This window comes from Perca fluviatilis, chromosome 8, assembly GCF_010015445.1.
Source record: "Perca fluviatilis chromosome 8, GENO_Pfluv_1.0, whole genome shotgun sequence".
NCBI lineage: Eukaryota > Metazoa > Chordata > Actinopteri > Perciformes > Percidae > Perca > Perca fluviatilis.
Window position 1 is genome coordinate 8407819 of NC_053119.1, and position 8652 is coordinate 8416470.

The window sequence follows — 8652 nt, forward strand, 5'->3', positions numbered from 1 at the left end:
TAAATGATTAATGTGCAGAGGAAGTATTTTGTTCTTGTCCAGTACATAGTCAGATTTTGACAAAGCTTAAAGGAATGATACATCTCTCCAACTGGCTCAGAGGACATAGGCACTAAATTTCTTTTTTACCAGGACTTGCTTGAAAAGTAGTTATTTATATAATGCCTTCATCTATCAAAACAACCAGACAAATGAAAACGAATAACGTTACCAAAGAAAATCATCATGTATATTTGCAGCCAGACAGCCGGAGGCAGGTTGGGGTTTGTGTCCTGTTTAAAAAAAAAGTAAACGGTGAGGAGTTTTTTTTAACTTTACAAAACAAAAGGAACTATGTCACGTTCTGCATCACGTGCGTACCCAGAAGTGAGTTAACTTAACAGATGTACTGGTTTTAACCCAAACCCCAATCTTTTTCTAAACTTTACGTCACGCAAAAAATCCCACCTCAGCGAGTGTGTACAACCTTTCTTTCACTGTGTGTGTACAACCAAGGGGGTAAGCGAGCAACTGGAAAGCGTACCTCTTATGGGGAGATTCTGAGGCTAACAAGCCATCACCTCCCGCTAGCATTCCATTGACTGTCATTCATTTTGGCATCACTTTGACAGCGAATAACTTTACATCTGAAGCGTTGAAAGACTCTATTTGTCCATTGTTTATTTCTAAAGAAACACAACAATGTGTAAAAGGCTACATTACCTTGTATCTCACTTTATGGCCCCGTAGCAGCAGTTTCTGTAAAAATAGGCTAACGATTGTGTCATAACCACGCGACTTTCTGTCGCACAGTAGAGAAATTGCCGTATAGTTGGGAGAAGCTCGCAGGCAATCGGGGGTACGTGGAGGCATACAGTCAAGGGAGAAGCCCATAGAGAGTCCATGAAAAGCATCGAAACTAAATATTTCAGCAACGTTTTGATGGATTGGAAATACTTCGGTATGTGGTAAGTGAATTTGTATTCATAATTCATATGAAGTAACATTTATCCACGAACAGAGTTCTCTTGGCACAGCTACCAGAAGACTTACAAATTTCAGACAGGTTGCTCACGTCACATCTACGTCGTCAAGCTCAGTTTGAGGCTGTGCAGCACGCTCAGCCATCATCAAGTGCTTCTAATATCCTTCACTGGTCTCCGTCAAAGTCGATGGCGTCGAGCGACAACAGTGGAGCGTAGTATTACTGTAAAGCCCGAAATTCCGCGTAGGGTGGATCGTTGGGGTGGTGGATCAGTCAAACAACACAGGACTTTCACCCCGGAGACCGGGGTTTGCATCCTGCGTGTCACTTTTCCTAAACCCAACTGTCCCGTTCTTCTTTACCTAAACCCAACTGTCCCGTTCTTCTTTACCTAAACCTTACTGTCCCGTTCTTCTTTACCTAAACCTTACTGTCCCATTCTTCTTTATCTAAACCCAACTGTCCCGTTCTTTACCTAAACCCAACTGTCCCATTCTTCTTTACCTAAACCCAACTGTCCCGTTCTTCTTTACCTAAACCCAACTGTCCAGTTCTTCTTTATCTAAACCCAACTGTCTCGTTCTTCTTTTCCTAAACCCAACTGTCCCGTTCTTCTTTATCTACACCCAACTGTCTCGTTCTTTAACTAAACCCAACTGTCCCGTTCTTCTTTACCTAAACCCAACTGTCCCGTTCTTCTTTATCTAAACCCAACTGTCTCGTTCTTTAACTAAACCCAACTGTCCCGTTCTTCTTTACCTAAACCCAACTGTCCCGTTCTTCTTTACCTAAACCCAACTGTCCCGTTCTTCTTTATCTAAACCCAACTGTCTCATTCTTTAACTAAACCCAACTGTCCCGTTCTTCTTTACCTAAACCCAACTTTCCCGTTCTTCTTTACCTAAACCCAACTGTCCCGTTCTTCTTTACCTAAACCCAACTGTCCCGTTCTTTAACTAAACCCAACTGTCCCATTCTTGTCCTGCGTGTCACAGAAACGTACCTTTTATAAGCTTACCCATGATCTTTTCCTTAACCTAACTGCGTCAAAAGTGACGCCAATAGTCCTGACCCAGCGTGTTTAGATAAAGCACGTTTAGATATAGTCAATAACAACACCAAAGGCATCTGACCAAGCGTCCGTGTTTACCCAATGGAAGTGACAATGTGTTGGCCTAAACCTAACCAAACTACACACGTTTTACAACATTATTGACTAGTGTTTAAAACCGCAACCGTTACGTTCTCTGTTTCTTTTGTTATGAGGATGGAAAGCGCTCCTGTGGGTCATATTTTCTGCCACTGCTAGGGGCGCTAATTTATGAAACGGGTCGTATTTTAGTGGGTTTAAAACAACCTATATGGTCTGGTTTGTCACCAACATACATGGAGAAGCTGAATCTGTATATACAAGCAAAAAAGTAATGAAATCGACCATTAAGCCCATTTGATTGATGCTCTAATGCAGCCACCAATATGTAGTATAGTCGGGTTGATGACCAAATACCTACAGTAGTATAACAACAGAGAATACAAAATAAATGGGAGGAACAAGTCTACATTCAATTTAGCCAACATAACTATTTATGTTTTTTTTTAGTTCTATATTATCCATTTTTCCTGAGACTTTTGCAGAATAATCCATTTTAACCTAACGTGATGTTCTCCATCAGGATATCATCTATAATGGTCAGCCATTGATTGTAATCTGGTGCATCGGTCTTGAGGCAGTTTTAATTGATAGCGTTCTTTCTTGACTGGTGTATTTTTCATACTCTATCATTGCAATATTGCATTACCTGTAGCCTCAAGACTGTTAACATAGTGTGCTATCAGTTTCAAATCAGGGTATATCAAAGTTCAATGAGGTTGAACTTGGCGGGAAAGCTTCGCACAGATTTACGACACTGTGCCTTGTGTTCTTTTGATTGTGACGATTCTTTTCACATGACTTGAATTTGTTATGAAATGCAAGCGTGACCAAACCTTGAGACTGTGTGTCCATTTGGCCTCTTCGACGAACAGAAAAGTGCTGTCAAGTGCTGAACCAGCTATGATGCTGTTGAATGCAAAACGGGCAACTAGCTCCTGAATTAAATTCAACTTCAAGGGATTGGAGGCAGCAACATAAAGAATCCATTGCTGTTGTCTCTGTATCGTACATTTAGCCTAATGATTATAATTGTATTTAACATGATCATAGTGACTGTTCACAACCAGCAGCCTTTTTGCTGCCCTTACAGAGTCCAAAGTCTAAGTATCACTTAGCTATTATAGCATTTTTTTTTTTTTAAATAGCATAATAACCTTTATTCATATTTCAATTTCACACCGTTGACTCAGCATGTCTTTAGTTGTGCCGCTGCGTCCCTCAGTGTTCCGTCTGGTGCAAGAACAGTTGCAAAATTTCTAATTTTTTTTAAATTAATTTCCCGCTGACAGTTTTACAATGCATCCCGACCTCTAACTAACTTCTGGATGGGATGAACTCAATGAACTCACAAACTAAACTGCAATAACATCCTGGGAGAAACACTAATCAAACAGTCTCTATAACATGAAGCTGAAACTTTGTGCAGCTTAGCATCTACAACTGAAGTTGTTATTGTATGATGCAAGTACATTGAAAAAGAAAGTTGGATAACATTGCAAGAATGACAGAAATATAGTTGTGACAGACATTGAGCTCATGCAGATTTAGGAGGGTCTGAACATATGTCATCTCTTTGAGCAGTGATTCCCAACCTGGGGTACTTGTACCACAGAGGGTACTCCCTCAGCATTCCGGGATGGTAGAAAACATGCTCTGGTTTATTGACATTTCTTTAAACCAATCACAATCGTCATGGGTGGCGCTAAGCTCCGCACGGAGCTGCTGTAAAATAGTCATGCAACAGAAAACTCAGATTGGACAGATAGTCTAGCTACCTCTCTCAATTTACCTTGCAAAGATCTGAGTTTAAAAGAAAAAAAGAAAAAAGAAAGCAGAAGGAAATGGAAATCGGCAAAAATACATTCATCCGGCGGAGCAATCCCGGAAGTGGAACGTCAAGGATATAGACTAACAACATGGCAGCTCTTTCCTTAGGGCAGGGATCTTCAACAGGGGGTCCGGGATCCCTAGGGGGTCCTCAGACTCAACACAAGGGGGCCTCCAAATTATTGCAAAATGTTGTAGTTTTTTTCAAAAATTAAAAAGTCTTAACATGAATCTGAAAACGTTTTATTAGCAAATATAAATCCCCACTGATGATAGGCTTACTGTCCTATAGGTAAGGTAGTCACTTAGATATCCATCCCCACATACAGTTCATCTTAAGGTTTCACTGTGCCACACACAAAACTTTAGGTTACTTAACGTAACCCCGGTTCTTTGATAACAGAGTGAGGTGTTTCACTATGGGAATCGCCTCGGCGTGACCAACTAAGGAAGCTCCAATGACACCACGTCTGTCCATGACAGACAGGTCGAACTGTGCTAGGGCCACGCCCCCTCATATAATCACAGTCGACTGGCTCCTTGCAAATCATTCAAGATAGGTTTCTTTCCTCTATGCAAGGAGGGGCGTGTTGGGAACACCTCACTCTGTTATCAAAGAACCGGGGTTACGCGGTAACCTAAAGTTCTTTCTAACTTCGTTCGGTGTTTCACTATGGGAGATATAGACCACTCCCGGATTGCCTGAGATCTCCGGGCCAAATAATATTGAACCGAGAGTCACACTAACCCCGCGCCCGTAACCCCCAGCACAGCCTGTGCCAAGGACCGTCCGGAAACATCGAGCTTGTAAAACCTCACAAAGTGTGAGTGTGGCGCCCAGCTTGCGCCGCCAAATTTCCTTCACTGACACACCCCCTAAAAGGGCCCATGAAGCGGCCATGCCCCTTGTGGAATGAGCTCTCAGACCCTGTGGGGCCTGTAAACCTTTACACTCATAGGCCAACGATATGGCCTCCACAATCCAGTGGGACAGCCTCTGGCGGGACAATGGCTTACACCTTTGTGGGGAGTAGCCCAGGACACGAACAGCTGATCCGCCTTTCTGAACCCAGCCGTCTGACTCACATATATGTGCAGAGCCCGGACAGGGCACAGCATGTGAAGTCTTTGCTCCTTTCCTGAGGAGAAAGGAGGTGGGAAGGCCAAGAGCTCCACTGAGGGACACCTGTAGGCTGACTCCACCACCTTAGGCACAAATGCTGGGTTGGGCCGCAAACAGACTTTTGAGAGCCCTGGGGCAAATTGTAGACAGGTAGGCTGAACCCACCCAAGCCTGCAAGTCACTTACTCGCTTTGCAGTGGTTAAAGCCAAGAGCAAAACCGTTTTTAGAGACACAAACTTCATCCCCACTGCCTCCATAGGCTCGAATGGGTGATGAGAGAGGGCGTCCAACACCGAACCGACAAATCCCACAGAGGAACCAGGGGCCTGGAAACTGGGAGCTTTGGCGGTGCCCCTTTCATGAAGCGACAAACCAAGGGATGTTGCCCTGCCGGTTTATCCCCAAAACCTACGGGCAAGCTGGAAGCAGCAGCCAAGTACACCTTAATTGTGAAGAAAGCTTTCCTTTATCCATCAGGTACTGCAGGAAACATAGCAGGTCCACCACAGAACACTGGTAAGGGATGGTCCCCTATGTTCGCACTCACTCCTCAAAACCCGCCACTCTTCCGCGTAAAGAGAGCGGGTGGACGCGGCTCTTCGCGCTTTGAATTGTATCAATGACCCGTTCTGGCAGGCCTGATGCATTCAAGTTCCACCTCTCATCGGGCCAAGCCCAGCGCCACGCCGGTCTGGGTGAGGGTGGTAGATCTCTCCCCGCGACTTGGGAGAGAAGGTCTCTGCGAATGGGGAGAGGCCATGGTTCTCCCGCCAGGAGCTGCATTATCTCTGTCACCCAATGCTTGGACGACCACCGCGGCGCTATCAGTATTAGCAACAGGCCCTGAACTCTCACACTCGCCAGGGTGGGGGAGATCAGACTGAGGGGGGGAAATGCATAGAGCAGCACGTTTGGCCACGGGTGGGCTAGAGCATCCACACCCAGCGGTGCATTTTTGTCTGCCAGAGAGAAGAACATTGGACACTGCGTGTTTTCCTCGCGGGCAAGAGATCTACGGCTGCCTGACCGTATCTCTGCCAGATCTGTCCCACCACCTGTGGGTGGAGAGTCCATTCCCGTACAGAGGGTTTCCCGCGACAGGAGATCTGCACCCCTGTTTAGAACGCCTGGCACGGTGTTGCTCGAAGAGACAGCAGTCTCCCGCTGCTCCACAAAAGCACGGCGCGGGCCAACTGTGCAGCTGCAGAGAGCGAGGCGCCGCTTCCGGTTGATGTACGCAACCACTGTGGAGTTGTCTGTTTTCACTAACAAATGACAACCTTTGGGAAAGAGAATGTGCAGAAAATGTTTCAGAGCCAGAAACACCGCCATAAGCTCCAAGACATTTATGTGAGCCTGGGCCAATCTCTGGCTCCATGTGCCATTCACTGTTCTCCCCAACAGTGTCGCTCCCCATCCTGACAGGGAAGCGTCCGTTGTCATGGTTACTCTGGATGACACCGCCCCTAGCGGGACGCCCGATGCGAGCGCCGCCGTGTCTCTCCATGAGCGGAAGGCTGCTACGCATGCCGGAGTTATTTTCACCCTCCGGTTGAGATGACGGCGTGGGCACAGATGTAAAGCTGCAACCCAACGCTGAAAATCCCTCATCATTAACAGCCCTAAATGTACCACAGACACTACTGACGCCATCAGGCCGAGCAGGCGTAGGCACAGTCTGAACGGCACGGCTTTGCTCAGCCGGAAAAGAGAAAGACACTGCCCCAGAGACGCCAACCTCCCCTCCGATAGCGTGACGCGGTAGGAGAGGGAGTTTATTTTTAGACCCAAATACTCCGTTACATTGCGTGGGTTCCACTCGCGCTCTTTGCCCAGTTTATGTTGAACCCCAAACTGCGTGAGATGAGTTATCACCGTAGTGGGAATCTCTGACTGCCTGCTCCCGGAGTGGGAGCAGATCAGATAGTCGTCTATGTACGAAAATATTCTGATACCGCTGTTCCTTAACGGTGACAGCGCTGCCTCCACACACCTGGTGAACACCCTCGGTGCTAACGACAGCCGAATGGGATGGCTTGGTATTCGTAGGCTCTGCCCGATACGCAAACCTCAGAAATTTTCTGTTGCGGGATATATGGCTATGTGGAAATATGCATCTGAAAGATCTATCGTCACAAACCAATCCCCGTGCGGATTGAACGACAGAGCACTTTGTGTGTTAACATCCTGAACGCGGTATTTTCGTAGGTGTCTGTTTAACACACGGAGATCTAAAATCGGGCGGTGGTGCGCCCTTTTTGAATGAGGAAGTAGCGGGAGTAAAACCCCTGATGCGATTCCTCGCTCGGCACCACCCTGATGGCCCGTTTGTTCAATAGGGATGTTATTTCGTCCTCTAGGACTTGTGCTGCATCCCCTTTCGTCACTGAAACTAACACACCATTGAATCTGGGTGGTTTCATAGCAAACTGTAGCCTGTAACCCTGACAAACAGTGGATAAAACCCACGGGTGAACTGCGCATGCGCGCCACCGGTCCACTTGAGCAGAGAGGGGGCCCCTGGAACCGCACTGCAGTGACGTCACCTCCCTGGGCTGGAGGGAGCGGTCTGCCCTGGGAGGAGCGTGAGCTCCCCCTGCAGGGACCTGGCAGCTCAGATCTGTTTTGTGTTTTATTTTTATTTTGTTTTGAGGGTAGCATTTCGCCCTTGGCTCTGCGCCTGGATGCGAGAATGCAGGCTTTATTTGCCTCTTTGAACATGGTGCTTGGTGACACTGTGAACATGGTCAAAGTGCTTGGTGACACTGGAACACCTTCTGCCCCTGACTCTTCTCCTCTTGGATGAGGAGGGAGAGAAACTGAGAGGGGCCTCCTGGAGAACTGTGAAACACCAGGGGCCCTGAACCACAAACCTCGGGGCTCTGCTCTACCTCTCCAACCTTCCTCCTCTTTGTAGAAGGGGTGGAGGGAGAAGCTGGGGGGGTTAGGATGGCCGCTTTTTCCCCCCTTCACCGGGGTGGGAGTTGCGGCTCTTTGCTGCCGCCGCCGCCAAGGAGTGTTTCCCACGGCTTGGGATTGTCCGACCGAGACTGCTGGCTAGTCTGTTGACCAGCGGCTTGTCTGGTGTGGCTTTGTGCCCTTACTTTGCCTTCGCTGCCGCTGCGGCAAAGCCACACCCCTCTGACCCTGGTGTGTTTGGGTCGGCAGAGGTCAAAGGCTTCACCCTCCTGTTTCCTGAGGGTGCTGGCCTCTCTCATCTTCTCCAAAGCTGGGCCAAACAGACCTTTGGTGGGGTCGTATGTTGCGTCCATAACCTCTGCTTTCTGTGTGTCACTCAGGCCCGACAGGTTCAGCCACAAGGCCCTCTCACCTGCGACTGCGAGCCCCATTACACGGCCGCAGCCCTGCACCGCACCCCGTGAGGAGCGCAGCACCAGGTCGTTGACCACACAGATTTCGTCCCAGAGGACCGGGTTAGGAGCCCCTGAGTCCAGCTGACGGCCCATCTCCTCAAGGATTTCAGCCTGGTACGCAGCCAGCAGAGTCATTGTTGTGTTAAGAGCACACAGACTGCGCTGCATACCTGTAACATCCTCTGAAACATGGAGGCGGTGAGGCCTCCA

At 47.8% G+C, this 8652-nt stretch overlaps 1 pseudogene; it reads right to left on the bottom strand.

The window, feature by feature from the left end:
- Positions 1–4682: 4682 nt before the first annotated feature.
- On the bottom strand, positions 4683–6596 carry LOC120563754 (annotated as a pseudogene).
- Between the last annotated feature and the right edge of the window lie 2056 nt (positions 6597–8652).